The 17,527-nt window shown below is 44.5% G+C and overlaps 1 protein-coding gene across 8 annotated transcripts in view; it reads left to right on the forward strand.

Annotated features, from left to right (window-relative positions):
* The window catches only part of Rbp6 (RNA-binding protein 6), a 748,813-nt gene that overhangs the window by 266,063 nt on the left and 465,223 nt on the right, over positions 1 to 17,527 (forward strand). Inside the window, exon 2 of one of the 8 annotated variants that reach the window (XM_086915309.1) lies at positions 1,477 to 1,792. The exons of the other annotated variants lie outside the window; for them this stretch is intronic. The gene's annotated coding sequence lies outside the window, so the exon portion shown is untranslated. The remainder of the gene's footprint in view (positions 1 to 1,476; positions 1,793 to 17,527) is intronic. 8 annotated transcript variants of the gene reach the window in all.

Genomic DNA, 17,527 nt, shown 5'->3' on the forward strand with positions numbered 1-17,527 from the left:
AACGTGCCAACGCCAACTTCACGTAATGGAAGTTCCCTAATACTCGCGACCTTTTTCCATTAGCACGTCCGCGAAATACTTTATATTGCTTTTATTTGTCCTCCCCACTTATTCGATATTCTTTTCTCGAATTTCAGGCCCATGAAAGATCGACGAACAACGATTTGTTCAAATGGAAGAATCGCCAGCTTTTTAATTCCTATTCGATACCTATAATTTGAATACAAATGATTCTCTCTAGTACAATTGAACTAATATCGTCGATAAAACTTTAAGAGCAATAATTATTGAATTAAAACGTGCAAAATTGAAATAAACGAGAATACCATCCCATTATACGTTGTCGTGTAGAGTCAAAGAACTAGAAAATTAGATAGTAGATGGTAAAACTTATTTCTAACTATTTTGCTCAATAATTTATAAATTATTTTCAACGCTCGAAACAATTTTTAAATTTTTCTTTAACCGAAACAAAAAGAAATTGATGAACGAGAACTCAACGATCGTCCGTAACACGATTCGTCACGATGGATAAAAACTTACGACTTAAAAGTTTACAAAGGACGGTCATAGGAGGAGGAGGAGGAGGAGGAGGAGGGATGGGGAAGTAATCTCGCTCCCGATTTAATAGGTTCTGTAAACTAGATAAATTGGGGGCGAGCACGGATGCAAAGGGACGTCCCTAAATTTAGCGAGGAACCAGCTCGGCTCCGCTTGTTTCCGTCGCGCGGCGCAAACTTACGACCCCGGCCCCGTTGGAACTTATTAAATTTCATAGAAGTTTTATTCTCGCTCCTAGAGAATACGCCGATCCACCCGTCGAGATAGGGGGCGCGATCTATGCGACGAGTTTTTAAGTGGCCGCCGAGATTAAAACGTTCTTACGAGCGCGAGTGCGCTTCCGCTAGATTCAGCTCGGCGGAGGAGAACCGCGATTAAACTGTGCAAAAGAAAATTACGGGAGCTCTCCTCCCATTGTTTTATTCCCCCCTCATGGTGAAGCCTGTGGATCACGCGAGAGTGGATATCGATTCGTGCGCGATTTTATTATCGAGAGGGAGGGAGAGGAATTTCTTGTTGTTTGTTATTTTGTCGTTTTGGTGGTTTTCATAGCACAATTATTTATATATCCTTTTTCATAAATTTCTCGATGGACGTGGAGAGTATTCTTGGTAGGGAGTGTTTCGAACGAAGAAAAATTTTTTCCAACCAAATAGAAGAGTATTGATCGATATAATAAATGAAACAATTTTTTGTGTGTATGGTGTAGATTATTGAAAAACTCGAAACGATTAAAATTAGCTGCTCTTTCTTTTCTCGTGATAGTAGTTTATCAACGTACGATTGAAAAATGAATAAAATGTTAGAAATGCGAGGATTGAATTACTTAGTATCGATCGAATTGTGATATATCGTGATATAAAAGAGGATATTTTACGATTTAGTAGTATATAATTCTATTCCTTTCTGTTTCAGGTAAGCAACGATAACGAAACACATTTGGAACGAGCCTCGCGTATTGTACGTATGTAAATTCTAGAAATACAGAATAATCATTTAATGCGAAAAAGAAAAGGACAAAAAAAAGGAGAATAGGGGGGTACAAATATTTATCAAACTCGTTCATCGCTGAATATTCAGGAAGCACGTTGTTGCATACCAGATTAATCTTCATCACGATTCCCAGGACTTTATTATTATTACGAAATATAGCACGAGTATTATAAAGACATAATCAAGATTGATGAACTCTCGGCTCGAGTCGAACTGGTTTTAACTATAATTCTTCATGGTAATTAAATTCAATTACACGCAACAGAATTTCTTTCCCACAATATCACATCAAACATCTACGTTACGATCAATTTTCTTAATTATCCATCTATCAAAAAAATTCCGTTAAAAAGAAACTTCGAATACTTGAGAAAAGAATCTACAGCAAACAAACAAGATAGATAGAATAATAATGCAAAAGCAAATCTAATCTAAATCACAACCCCCTCGCTTTTTCGTATAATAATCTAACTTTTTCCACAACATTCGTCCAACATTAATAAATCCACCCTTCTATCCACACGTTTCCAAAAATTCTTCCACGAGTATGAATTTAATCATCCCTCGTACGAAAGGGAACTATTCCTTCCCTCCCATTCCCCGTTTCTCCGCGATTGACCTGGCAGATTTCTCAATAAAACGAGCATCAAGGGGTCGAGGCGAATCTCGGATGCCTGTTTAGCTCGCCTGCAAGCGTTGCGAAATAAAATTAAACCCAACAGAGTGACAAAGTGAGAGGACGATGGAGGAACGAAATGGCGAGGATCCCGAGAGAGGAAATGCACTGAAAGTGGCGCATCATGAACGGGGGGAGGGAAGAGGAAAAGGAGGGAGGAGGGGGTCCTAAGACGGCATCTAAGTGTCTATAAACATCGCGGCGGTACGAGGCATGACGCGAAATAATTAATTCGCCAACGACCCGGCTCTTCCGTGGAAGTTTGCCGTCGTCGACGAGAAACTAGTCCCTGAATCGTCTACTAATGCTCGCAGCCTCGCGAGCGGCTAATTAGGTATTATAATGCCGTTGAATCCGTATTGAGTCGAGGCGATGCGAGGCAGAGGCGAGAAACGGAGGCACCGGCTGAAACCTCGGTTGGAAATCGTCTACCAATGATCCCGTGTCGGAAATAATTAGGGGTGAGACTTTAATCGACGCTTCGAATCTTGCTCGAATCGAATTGTGCTCGACTCTCGATTTTCGGATCGATACGAATCCCGAATGTGGATGGGGTGGAACGGGAAGAGGATGATTCGTTATAGCGATTAATAATATGGCGGGAAGAAACGAAAGAAAGAATTGGGGTGAAAGAAGGGAGAAGGGTGTGTGTGTTGTGTGGTTTGGAATTCTTCCATCGGGCAGCCTGCTCTCTCGTTACGTCCATTTATTCGATCGTGGAAGTAACGTGGGCGTGGAATAGCGTCGAATGGATTGATAGGTTGAAGAAATAAAATAATGGAAAATAGTAGAGATCTTAAATTACGATAATAATAAATGTCTTCGGTTCTCTTTAAATTCGATTTTTATCCATTGATATTTATAGCGTGGAAAAGAAAAATATTTTTAATCGTAAATTCTTGTTGTTCAAATAGAAGAGAAGTTAAGATTAATCAGCATATCCAATTATCAAGTTACACTTGAGCAAAATCGAGCGACCTCGTAGCAAACGTTTTTCAAAGAAGATTAACGAGCAAAGAAGGAAAAAAAGATGGAAAAAGTTGTGATCTCGCGTCTTCTTTCAAAGTCACTATCCCCGCCCACCGTTTCTATACACGATCAACGTAATTTCGTCTTAATAAATCCCACTCAATTTCAGCCGGAGACAGCCGGCAGGAGAAAAATTTTTCGACAAATCATCCGAGCAGCCGTCTGTCTCTGGATATATAGGATGGAGGAAGACGGAGTAATTCTCTCGAGTTCGGGTTTATTTCGTCATGTAAGAAGGAGGATCGAGCCGAGGTAACGTTCCAAGGGTTATATAGAAAGGCCAAGACCTCTTGCGGATAGGCTCGAGACGGAGGGTGAGTTTTCGAGCGGAGAGAGAGAGAGAGAGAGAGTTTAAATGCATTCGAAACGACTGTCAGACGCTGGCTCGGAAAGATAGATTGATGAGAGCCGCATTCGCGTGCCGAACTTAAACTCCCTCATTCGTTTCCGCCTCTGTTAACGCGGAACTGGCCCCGGTCAGAATTAAACTTCCTCCACCGGAACCCCACTTGCACGGGGAAGGTTTCCGTCACTCCGTATTATGATCCCTTTTCTGCCGGATCGATTTTTTACACCGTATAATTATTGCTCGTGCAGACGAATTCCGTGGTGAAATTTGAATTTTAAAAAATAGGAAATTTGAAAAATGGAAATGTTCAACCCTGGATGATTGATTCCTTTTTCATTTTTTTCTTCACTATCGTCTAAAAATAGAATCTTCGGAGGAGGATTCGGAATATTTAACATCTTCGGGAAAAAAATTCTCCTCTATTAACTTCCATTCTCTCGATCGAAGGATAAAATGCTCGAGATCTCTAAAATCCCCCCCCCCCGCCTCGACCTCGACAGAGCATAAAAATCCCTCGTGCTTCCCCGAAGAATTCTCCCTCTCTGCAAACCCTCCTTTGTCGTCGTACCACGCCGGACTCGTTCGCGCCGGTTAAAGGGTAACGACTCGCGTTGCAGCGAAATCGACTCGAAAGAAATCGATCGTAAAACGTGTAGCGGCGAAACAGAGCGATTGATCGAGATCGGGGCAGCGTAGGATACACTACCTGTATCGAGGAAGCTTCTTCAGTCGGACGAAAAATTAAATCGGCCCTCCGTATCCTTTCCTTTCCCTCCTCGGGAAACGGATTTTCGTCGGTTAAAAGAGAAATAACGATGCATCGTTGGGTCGTTTCGCGAAAGAAAGACGGGATACTCGAATCGAAACGAAAGGGAAGGGATAAAAGGTATACCTATACATGCGTATATATATAAAGAGAGAGAGAAGGGAGCGCGAGTGGAATCGTTTCTTTTTCGCCAACGGTGTTCCAGGATGGTGGGGTACGGGTAGATTTATAAGAAGGAGCCCTGGTTGAAATCTCATGCAAATCAATGCAGAGTAGAGGCGCGGCGCGGGGTGGAAAGTGGCGGGGATAGAAGGTGGAACGTGTTGTCGATCGTTCTGTGCAGATACACGGTAGATACACCGCGACCTGGAGAGAATGGAGCACCGAGAGGGGGCCCCGTCGGTGTGTGACTGTATTATATATCCCCTATCGCTGCTTTATGCAGCCATAAATAGCGTTTATACGCCCGGTAAAGTATTCCCGAAGCACCGCCGGGCCTGGCTTCCCGCCTATCCGCTATCTATTCTATTATGCCCCGACATAGTACACCTACCTACACCTACCCCAATACCGAGAACACCCTTCCACCATGGCTCTCCATCTCCACCTCATTCTTTTATTCCCCCCTTTGCTTTGCCTCCACCCCCATCCACGAATTCCATCTTTCACCCGGCGATAAAGTTCCACTCGATATCTGTTCCACTCGTTCCATGATCCGTGCATCGCCGGCGTAGATTCTTTTTTTTTTCTTTCTTCCTTTTTTTTTTTTTTTTCGATGGATAACGCCACGTATTCCCGGTAGGCGGATAGAGATAATTTATAATAGTTAATTGGGGAATGGTATCCTTTCCAAGATAATTTTTCGAAACGTTAAACGGAAGAATAATAATAGAATAATTTGTATATTTTCTTTTTTTCTTGTGATGATCGTCGACGGATAATCTTCTCGGCGAATTTTCCAATAGAAATGGAGAAGGATTTGTTGCAGAGAGAGCTCTTCAGAAATCCAAGCGCGTGATAAAATTCGGTAGAATCGATATCCAATAAGACGGTCTTCCTTACAAGAGGAATTCACAGACGTAGTTATTACCCCCTCTGCAAAGGGAAATCGTTCCCTCCGACGAAAGTGTCCCCTCGATTTTACGAAGGAATCGCGTAAAACTTATTTTTCCCCCGTGATATACGACACACGGATAATGAAAAAAATGATACGCGAATCAAGTTTCTAATCGATCGAAACAATCTTTCTTACTCTCCCTCAACAAGAATCGCGATAAATAATCTTGAAATAGTCTGTAACGAATTTTATTGGAATTCTATATCATTGTAACAAACTCGACCAATATTTTTTCTATATTCTAACCTTTCATAATCAACACTTCAAGGTTACGAATATATTTGTTCTTCCTAATATATCCACAATAATTTATTTATTATCTTTTTCTCTGATGAGAAAAAACAAAAAATTCTCCGTCTTAACACCCATCGGTTTCGGTGTTTAAACAACGCGTACTCGAAGGAAAAAAAAAAGGGGAAAAAAAGCTCACCGTCGCGAATTCGATCCAATTCAACGTTCCCGACACGTATCCGCCGGGTTTCTTCGAGTGTTCGTGCAGAAACAGCGCCGCGCACGTCGTCGTCCCCCGTGGTCGAGGACACCGAAGTCAGCAGCGTCGGTGCCAGATAACGGGCTTGTCCCTCCATATCCTGCAGCGATGCGGGGAGAGGGATGAAGGGGGGTTCCGTTAGCTTAAAGAAGCGACGAGGGGACAAAAAGGGGGGTGGGGGCGGCGAGGGAGGGGCGGGAGGCATGTAAAAGTGGGATTGCCGCAAGACACGCGGCCTGGCGTGTCTCGGCTCTGATCGGGAACGAGGGTAGCGGAGAGTAGAGGGGGGAGGGGGAGGGGGAGGAGGTGGGTTACGTTAACTTCCTGAGTGTACTCGGTCGGGTTTATTGAGCTCTGGAACCGCCGTGGCTCCACCCCTCTCCTTTAAACCTCTCCCCCCCCCCCTTCTCAACGCGGATAGGTGTGCAACGTATTCGATCTAATGCATTCCCGCAATAAAGTTTATTGCCGTGTTGCTGCCTGCGTACCGAGCTGGATCCATTACTCCGCGAGCTCGAGCGCCGCCGCGTGTTCGCGCGTGTTTGCTCGCGCGCCTCTGTGTGCACACTGGAAAACGTGGCCTGGGACTCGTGAAAGCGCTCTGTCTCTTTCTCTTCCATCCATCCATCCTCCACTAACCACGCGTCATGGAAATGGGAAACGCGGTTTCCGGATTTGCATCGAAACCGACGACTGCCGGTGACCCTGCTGTGGTGGTCGTTGACGAGGCTAACCCTCCTTCCTTCGAATCGTTCGCACGACTCTCCACCGGTTTATCGCCGGCCAAGGCTCGAGTAACGATCACGGAGTGGAATGGATGCGCGTGATATAGATACAGGCGGTCGAGGGGCTGTAAATAGACACCGCGATTCCTCTGCTTTCTCTGGTTTAGCTCGGTATGCGCGGGAGAACGATCCCGCTTTCGTTTCGATACTTTGACGTTCGCCCCTTGGATCGCGTGAATTCAGGACGAAGAGTGTTTCGCGAGTGAAAGTATATCGATAGAAATTGTATTGTGGTATTTGGGGAATTTGATATATTCTTCGATGCGATTTCGGGCACGATCAATTGGAAATTGGTGGTTAAAAATCTTGCTGCTCGTGATAAAAACTCGGATTCATGATACCCACAACTGCAAACTAATCATAACCCGTCTCTGCCCCGTTAAAATTTTCCACGAGTATATAGCGCCAACTACTACCACGGTTGGAACGCTGCAATTACACCAACTGCAATTCTCCCATACTGCGGCCGACCCTACTTCTCAAATATCACGCGATACCGTCATCAGACTCTTCCTCCGTTCTAACATGCGGCGGCGCGCATCTATCTCGTCAACAGCTTTCCATAACTTTTCTCGCACTCGATTGCCAAAAATTCATCTCTTTCAACCACGTGACACGTGGAAAAGGGAGCCGAGCCACGTCTCCGCCTCGTCGTTGGCAATGTACCGCGTGAAATTTAAGCGTCATTGCTTTGGATCGGCGAGAGCAATACGCCGAAACTTTCAACAAAGTAAACTTAGCCTCGCGCGAGCGTCATGGCGTCACGGTTAGCAATCGGCCGTCCGGATAGCTGGCTGGCTGGTTTGCCGGTTCGTTGCTCGCCCCGGTTTTGCTTGTTTCAACTCTGCTCCCTTCAACCACGCTCTTCCCCGTTTCGCCTCCTCTCTCTTCGTCCACCCTTCTGCTTTTTCCCTGCCTTCGTCCGTCTTTGTTCGCCCGTTTGACCGAGCCATTGACAGCGTTGTGCATTGCTGCTGCGTAGAAACCAAAAAATGCCCATGTAAATTATCCTCGCAGAACAATGGCTTCCCTTCGCAACCGAGAGGCGCTGGCGACAGTGGAGCTACTTAGAAAGTTTCTTCTTCTTCTTCTTCTTCTTCTTCTTCTTCTTCTTCTTCTTCTTCTTCTTCTCCTTTTTGGTGATCGGTGAAATTTTTTGGAGGGTCGGCTCTCTGCATAAAGATTTAGCTGGGTTAGGAGACAAGCGAGTTTATCGATTCGAAACAAATTTAAAGTCTCGAATTTGAATTGAATAAAATTGACGCGATGTATCGATCCTTCCTTGTATTCATTTTTTGACTTTTCTTTATTCGTACGTGCACGAACTTTGCGCCAAATCTGACCTTTGAAAGAATTGCGACCTTTCTCTCCACCTTGACTTTTAATTCTTCTGAATCTTAAAACTTCCGACCGTTTTTTCACCCTAATAGATTTCCATTACTGAAACTTGGACATTATGTTAATTTTTTAATCTTTGCATTTCACGAACAGAGTTAAAAATTCTTCTCTGGTATCTTTGATTTTACTTGTAAATAGAGTAGGACGAGTCGTATCTCGTTCACGAAACGTTCAATCGAGAAAAGTTCAATTGAGCTCGGGAACAAATATTTCCCGGGCTTGTCATTTGCAAAATTTTATTGAAATCGGTGCCTAATATATAATGTTTCGCGGCAACAGCGGGACCACACGATCGAACGTGCATTGTAGTCGTTAAAACGTTGTTCCCTGTCATGGTGGTCGTGTAGGGCACAGTAAAAAGGTTTTATTGCAGGTCATAAATGGGCCTGAAGAATAAACGGATGTAGAAGAAGAGTAAGACGTAACCGGGTGTAACAGACAGCAACAGAATTCATATATATAAATAGGAGGAGAAATTTATAGCTTCGTGGCAACTTTAGCTTCACGTGTGAATTACCAAATATAATTCAACCAATCTCTTTGATAACGCCCACCTGCGGATAATTACTTTATATTACACGTCCAATATTTCAAAAAATTCAACCAATCTCTTTAATACACGCCTACAAAAAACTCACTTCGTATTACATTTCCAATATCTCGATCATGTTTTATATATATATATAAAGACATATTAATACTTGTACAAAAGCAAAAACTTTCTCTCGAAACAAGAAATCAGAGAAGTTAATAGAATCATAGCCAGCCAGCTTCGAATCAAACGTCTCGTCAAAGTCATCCACCGGACGTATTCCCATTAAATCCCCTCCCCTCGAATCCTCCACCACAGATATATATATATATACGCACGCACACTGTGAGTGGAAACTTTTCGATCCGAGCGAGCATAACCCTCGCAGGCCGCGTAACCTTGTCTCTTCAACGCGTCCAATCCAACGAATTGGGATCCGCGCGGTGTCTCGCGTGGCAACCGAAACGGCGGCGCAGTGGATGGGATCGATCCATCACACGGTGAACGCGCATTTCTCATTAAAACCTGCCGACCGTGGAAATTATGAAGCGAGTTTAATTGTTCCGCCACCGACACCCTGGCCCCGTTCCACCCCTCCTGGCTCTTTTCCACTTGTCATTACACCGGTCGATTCGCGTTAATGACTCCGGCCGCCATGGGGATTTCGCGCGGGCTCGAACACGCGGCGGAGGCCCGCCGCGATTTATAAGAGGACGACTCGGAACCGACACGAGATGGTTCGCCCTTTTTCAAATCGATTTGGAATGCCGCCAATCGCCGCCCGATTTTCTTCCGCCACGTTCGTCTCTCCCTTCGTCTCTGCCCCTCCCCTCCTCACGCCTAATTGGTTTTATTATGCTCGGACCGATAGCGCGCCGACTGGCCCGTCGCGATAAGAAACGTTCTAACCACCCCTCCACCTGGCCGAGCCACCCATCTCGATCGAAGATCGGGATAAAGCGCGCGAATAACTCTTGGAATTGATGGGGGGAATTACGGCGGGGGATGAATAGAGAAGTCCGCGAGTTATTTCGCGGGAACGGCCGGTCGACGTTAATGCATGCAATCGGCCGATCTAATCGGCGACGACCTGGAATTATCTGGCGGCGGCGCTTGAGAAACCCCCTCCGCTCGAAGGTAAGATTTTATGCAAGGATTTGTCGTGTAAGGCAGAGGAGGGTGTTTATTTGTTTGTTTTAATGCGATTCTTCCAAGTATCGGAAAAGTAGAATGTTTTCGATTAGGAAGAGAATTTCGAGTTCCTAGAAAATTAAACATTTCGATTCAATGAATTTTTAATTCGAAAAATGTGTTTACTTTTCGCACTTAGTAAATGAGACTCGGAGTATAAATCTCGAGTTCGATTAATTATTGATCAAGTATTGATGTTGACAATCCGTCATAAGGGAAATCGAGGGAATAATAATAAAAAAAAGAAAATTCTCCATTTCTCGTGATGTAACCACTTCCACTTAATAAACCATCCATTGAGGCAATCCTTAAATTGGCCTATTCATCGAGATTCACGCATTCAGGCATCGCGGACAAACCGAAGCTAATTCATCCGCGGCGATAAATCTCTCTGACGCTTAACAACAATCCAGCGCGAATCAGTTTAACATCCCCGTGTATTCACGCGGATGCCAGCAAACCGATTCAAGCAGATCCGATCTGAAACACGCGTCGGATCCCAACAAACCGTCGAACGAGCTAGCAAACCATTACCAAGCATCTTTCGATACGTTCCACGTCTCAATTTCGCCATCTATCGAAACGATCCCTCACCCCTCTTGTACAACGTTCAACAACTTGCACAATCTGGCCGTTATTAACACCAGATGAACGTGACAAGTGTCAATGATCTTCGATCGATACGAAGAGGAAGAAGAAGAAGAAGAAGAATACGAAATATTAAAGAGTCGTAATTAAAGTTGAGAGATATCGATCGCTCTAATGGTCCAGTCAGATGCGATTTAATTAAAACTGGTATCGATCGTTCCTATTCCCGACGAGATAACAGATTCTTACGTTTGTTAAGTTTCACCAAAAACACACATTGATTTGAATATTCGTGAATAATCGTGAAAGATTATGAGGAAGGGATCCACCAACAGGTACATGTTAACATCCTCTGCATCCGGCCGGTTGGGGATGCCGATGCATTCGTTGTAAGGGGTCGCAATTACGTATCATTCGCGGCTACGGGCAATAAATTCCGCAGATTCATCCGCGAGATAGCCGGACCTCCCTGTACAGCGGGGACGATAATTCACGAGGGGCCGTGGTATCGAGCGTGGTTAAGAACACGGTCAACAAGTAGCCGCGGATACGAGGACACGCTCTGCCAAGCGCAGAAGGCTGCAAAAACCATTACGTTAGCCAGATGCCTTGTTAAACCGCGCACGATGAGAGAGTTTCTTTGATCGTGCGGGACATGGCCGGGACGTTTCACCGCGTTTCACGTGTAGAATCCATACCTACATCGTGGCCGGCTCCTTGTTTTTCCGATCGTGGCGCACCCAACGAGCCTGATTATACCCTCGTTCCTCGTGTAAAAGGGTGAAATTGTCCCAGTCATTTTTCTTCCCGTGTAATCGAGGAACACTTCTTCCTTGTCGCGACGAACAATCGAGACGATTCACGATTCACTTCTTATTATTCCTATTTGTTATTCGATTATGCGTAAAAATTCTCGCGTCACAGTTAAATATTTATAAATTGGAGGATTCTTAATATACCGGAAACTGTGAACAACAGTTGATTCATCAAAGTATATTTTATTATAATCTGATATGATAAAATTCTCGCAAATAACAAAATTCCCTCAACTTACACTACTTGAACCGCTATTTTACAATAGGATGTCGGGGAATCATGGTGACAGAGTTTCTGGTGACGAATACTTCTTTTCCCCGGTTTTATGTGAAAAATCGCGCGTCGTTAAGCGTTCCCTGTGCCGGGTTTCGAGAGCCCGTTCAACCGGAAGCGAGGCGTGCACCGAACAAATCCAGGATTAATTACGCCGGGCACGCGAAACACGTGGTATTTTAATGACGACGTTCAAACCCCAGGGATTTATGGTGATCCGCGATGCCCGACGAAGCGCGAATTCTTCGCGCGGGGAACTCGCTCTCGCCTCTTCGTTAAAATCCAGCGAGGATAGTGTAAGGTTTGACGATCTCTAATTACGCGGCCCGCCCCTTCGCTTGGCTCATTACCCTCGAATTCTGCCATCGTTCTTCAGTCCGGAGACTGGGTCGAGCGCCTCAAGTTTCTCGACCAGGTTGGATGGGGTCGAGGGCCCGCCTCGACGAAACCGATCTTCATTTTCTTCGCCGGGGAAACTTTCGTTTCGGATCTCGCAGTTGCTAATTTCGAGGATACGCATGTGGACACGCGAAATTAGCAAAATGGAGATAATTAAGAGTTCAGTGCTCTGCGATCGTTCTGCAGAACGGCTGGAAGATGAATTGAAAATATAATATGAAATAAGAAGATAGAAGCTCTTCTTATTTTACAAATCTTGTGTCCAGCATTACATATTCGAGTATTATTGAAAAAAAAGATTTTACGAGTAATTTAGATTATTGGAATTTAGATCTTTGGTTTGTATGAGCAATTGTTGAACAACAGTGGTCAAAAATATAGTTAATTTTCTGCAATTATTCCGATGTAAAATTTCAAATCCATGCTTCGTCAGTCCTTTGTTCCCAGAGAAATTAACAAAATGATACTTGAGATTTCAATTGGGCCTCCCTTTATTCCGCGCAAACTTGTTGAACGACACTGCATAAATGATACACACGTATGCGTTTTGCACGCTCAGCTAGCCGGCCAACGTACACGTTTCATGCTCGAGCGAAATTAGGAGGAATGTCCGTTCGTTCGTCTTTGTCTTTTTCGGTGGAGCAGATGAGGGATGCGTGGATACTCTTCTGGTTCCACAGACATCGTGTATTTATGGCTTGACTGTTCTCGTCAACGGAAACAAGAGAGACACGAGTGGAAAGTGTCATGCTCTAGCAGGTGGAAAATAAAAAACAGGACGGAAGGCGAATTTGTCGATTCTCTTCTGGACTCTGCTTTTCATTCTCTTACTCGTGGAACGGGAGAAATATATTATAAAAATTGTCTCGCGACAGTTGCGTACTTTATTGCCTGTGAATTTTCATCACTATGGATTATTTATTACATTTTAATCGTTTTTATTTATATATCCACGGTCCTTCTTTTACTTTTTCTTTTACTCTTATACTTTTCAATTACGTGATTTTGATACGACGTTAATACCTTCGATCATTGGATGTCTGTTATTCGGTTTATCTTCTGTATTCCACACGCTGTTACAAATTCATCTTGGAATTTATCTTGGGAAAAAAATCTGGATGATTACGCAGATCGTAAGAAAAATACGAGAATTTCATTTTATTTGACATTCTCTCTCTCAAACACGACTATCTTACTTTCTACGTTATTTCCTATATTGCCTATATCTACCCTCGAAAAATGAAAACCTAAACAACCGAAGAACCCCTCCCCAACGCTTCCCTCCTATTTGCTCCTTTCGATTGCGCATTATAGTTATCACAAATCAATGCAAAGTGTCTCGTAAACGCGGCTCGAGATCGAGCCCGGCCAGATAAAACCGTGGTTATCTCGGCAAAGGGCGGGGGAGACGGAGGGGGGGGGGGTTTGCTAGATCGTCGCGGCTGACATCCACCCTTTGTGCAAAATGGCATCGTTATAATCAATGACACCGAGATTGCATCAAAGAGATTCATTCTATGGACAGAGTCTCGTTTTCTCTTCGTTCTACCCGGTACATTCTCTCTCTCTCTCTCTCTCTCTCTCCCGCTCTCTCGCTCTCTCATTCTATTCGTTTCTCTCTTTCATCGTTGCCGTCGAGATAGGAGGGAGAATTTAGCAGTCTCGCTGGGGAGAAGGAGGGAAACGGATCTACGGGAGAAGGGTTTCGTTCTGATGGCGGTAGACGAACGAAGTTAAGTAGATTGGGGAATTGAGGATCATTTTAATGCTTGGTTAAATTGCGTAATTGTGAGTGGTGGTCGCGAGTGTAGGCGGGGGCGGCGAGGAGGGGGGAGAGGAGGGCGATATTCGACGGCGATTCCAGAGGAGAAAGGACGAGGGGAGGGGGCGGCGAAACGAAGTTTGGGCCGGTTTGAATCTTGGTGAGGTTCGTATTTACATGAGAAAGAGCCGGAGATTTATAACCCGTATTAAACTTAGCGGAGGACGAGCAGGGAGGAATGCAGTTTCAGGAAACGGGTAGAGAGAAGAAAGATTCATCCGATTTTCGCGAGCGAGCATACCATTGATCACTTTCGTTTGTTTGTACTCGGTGTAATTAATGTTCGTTGTTCGTTTTATTCTTGAATCGACTCGACCACCACCTCTGTGTCCTAATCATCTTGATCTCTCGACTGAGATCAACTCTTTCAACGCGTTTTGAAAGTGCGTGATTCGATATCAAAAATCGGAAAAGGTGGTGGCGGGTATCGATTTTTCGACACCGTAATAGAAATAATTGCGAGAGCGGGGGAAAAAATACGGGGAGGAAATCCAAAACAGCTGTGCACACAAATGGCAATATCCGTATTGCAAACGCGTATCGCAATTGGAGAGTTGAATACATAATAATTCCTTTTGCAGCTTTTAAATTTGAAAAAAAAGAATACATATATAAATAAATAAAAATCTGTGATACGTGATCGTGGACGACACGATTCCATTGGTAACTGTGTGTTCAATTAGCAACGAGAGTTAGTTCGGATCGATTCTAATTTGGGGAAAAAAAAAAAAAAGAAGAAAAGAATGTAGGACTACTAATTTTAATTACAGCGACAGAAATAAAAACTCGTAACGAGAGGTAGGAAAGAAGCCTTCCTATTGTTATTCCAGAGACCCCTTCCCCCTTCCCCCCATTCAGAGAGATTCACGACAAAAGTAGAACATAATCTCTACTTCCAACGGAGCAAGACGAATCGAGGGAGAAGGGCGACACGGCGTGATTACTTCGCCCCTCATTGCCGGGGACACTTATTTCGGCGTAATTACGTTTTCCGGGTGTTTACACGAGGCCTGAAAGAGGATCCACGAGGATCCGTGGTGGAGCGCCACGTTGGCGGATGCCTGGAGGAAAAAAAAGAAAAAAAAAAAGGAAAAAAAGAAAAGAACTTACTTAATTTACAGGCACACCCGGAGGAATGCAGCGCGCTGTTTTTCACGGGTAGACGTAAACGAGCGACCTCCGGTGCTCGGAAGAATCTTGCACGTGCAATAAACTCCCGTCGCTCTTCGTTGCGTGGCACACACCAAGAGTATACCAGGGCGGAGAGGATGTCGAGAGCGAAAGAACGGGACGAGGAAGAGAGACGAGGATATGTATATATATATATATATATACATACGTGTATATAGAAAGAGAGAAGGAGAAAGAGTCACGACGAATTCACGTCGCGTCTTGTGAAAGCGACTGCGAGCGATGCTTTAGGGCCCATCACGCCACCCCACTCTTAGCTGGAAACAAAACACCTCCATAAAGTATCACATGGTGGCTGAGCCGGCTAGAGAGGCACGTAGGCCTTTATAAATTTCTCTCGAACTCATCCTGCTCGCGGATGACTGAGGGATATCCAATTTTTCAAGTATTCTTGGCACGTGCTGCTGCAAGAGCAAGAGCAAGCCACCCGTTTCTTCCGGCAGCCCTCGGTTCTCTTTTTTTTTTCCCCTCTTTTTTCTTTCTTTCTTTTTTTTTTTTTTTAAGGGTCGCGCGCAGACAATCGCCACTCGAAAGGAACCACCACCCGAGGTGGGACATCCGAGCTATTCCGTCGGGTGAAAATCTTCCACCTGCGAGGAGAGCTTCGATTCCTGCAAGGTTGATGAAGGATGGTCGGGTCGATCCTGGTTTCGAAGGAGTATCCGAGTAGTCCACCTCCTCCTCTCCATTGTCCACGGTTGACATTGTTATATCGATGATATCGAGATTAGAGGTTGCCTGATGAATTCGGACCGATCTCCAGGGACGACAGCCCCTCCTTTTTTTTTTTCCATTTTCTTGCGAAATCGATAGAGGGCTCGGGAGTCGAAGGATTAGACTCGTTACGCCGATACGTTAAATCGAAGAACGCGTCGTTAAGAAGGGAGAAGGCCGGTAAGAAGGGGGACGATTGTTCCTAGGATCAATCCGTCTTCCGGATCGTCCTCCGTCCCCTTTCGAGTCGAGATTCCCTTTTTTTCCCTCCCTCTCCCGAAAGAAGTTGCTTCGCTGATCCATTCGACGGATAAATGAGAACAGGACCGATTCGTAATCAACCGATGTTGATTAATCGATCTTGGATGGAGAAGGAAGTCGGCAATAAAAAAGTCCGAAGAAAGATAAAAATAATTTTTCGCATCGATCCATCCTCGATTTCATTTCGTTTCTTTTCTTTTCTTTTTTTTTTTTTTATTTAACTAACGGAATCACAATTACCGCTACCCACTACTTACCCACTACTTCTCAATATTTCTTTTCACCGATGGACAACACAACGATCAAAAATGAAATTTTTCCCTCGTTCCACCCGAAGGAAATTACACGTTATGATGTCTCCTAAAATTTACAGTCTATCGCGCCTATGGTATCGGTCTCCATGTACCATGAAACAAGTATAAACCCGTGCAAAGATAGAGCCATAATTTTCTTCCGACTTCCTCTCCTCCAGTCCATCATTCACAGACATGTTATTACACTCCCTTTCTTCGAGGGTCTTTCCGTCTCTCCTATCTCGCCCGCCAACGACTCGCGCAACTTTCCAGCGGTGGGTCGTTAACGCAGCCCGACCACGACGACGCGGTTTCTTAACCGCGATTCCTATCGACGTCCATCGCGTTTTCCATCCCGCGTGGAAACAATGCCGGACACCCGGTATCGATACCATCGGCCGTTAATTTCCACCTCGCTCGCGCGTCCACCTCTCTCAGCCGGGCTCGTAAATCATTCTCCCCTCCCCCCGGACAAATTGCCCGCCTGGAATCGTTCCTGCGCTCCGTAACGGAAACGGCGACAACCGGTTCATCAAAGCTTTCCGCGCTCTTTTCCCACCGCGTTGTAAATCAATCGCCTCGACGGTTTAAAATCGCGCCGCGCCTATCTAATAAGAGGATCCCTTCCGAGAGTTTGCCGATCAGCGACGAACGAAATGTTCTCCCCTTCTTTGAGATCGAGGAGTTTTGTCGAGATGATTGTTCTTGTGTTCGAACGTCGATCGTTATATTTCGTCGAAGTTTTGAGTAACAGGTTTTTTCAAGCAAGGTTATTTCTACTTGCATGGAATTTCTTGAAATCTGCGAAAAGATTGATTCATCGGTGATTGTTTATAATCGAGGATGTAACAGGGGCGATATATTTTGGATTGCTTGAATAAAAAGAAGCCAATGGTGTGTATTCGGATTATGAGAGAGAATGGTCCATTCGCGTCTATTGTCCCCGCAGAATTTTTTTATTTCTTCCCTTGGGGAGAATAATTATTGCAAGTTGGAAAAATTAAGCGACGTAAATCCTTCGTCACATTGTGTCTGTAACAGTCTATCGTAGCTGGGAATGGTATCCGATGTTTAAATGGGGATTCATTGTGCGCACTCGTTCGTTCTCCACTCTCTACTGAACGCGAGATATGCCTTTAAAACCGATGTTTATATTTTCGTCCGCGAAACGGATTCTCGTGAAAGTCGTTTATACACGAAACTGGCAATTATTCAATATTCTATGTAAATATTCGTATGATTTTTAAAATTTTCCTCAAACATATAAAAATTCAAAGATAGAA

Source organism: Apis florea, unplaced genomic scaffold (genome assembly GCF_048593485.1).
Source record: "Apis florea isolate Af1SG1 unplaced genomic scaffold, ASM4859348v1 contig_3772_pilon, whole genome shotgun sequence".
Classification (NCBI taxonomy): domain Eukaryota; kingdom Metazoa; phylum Arthropoda; class Insecta; order Hymenoptera; family Apidae; genus Apis; species Apis florea.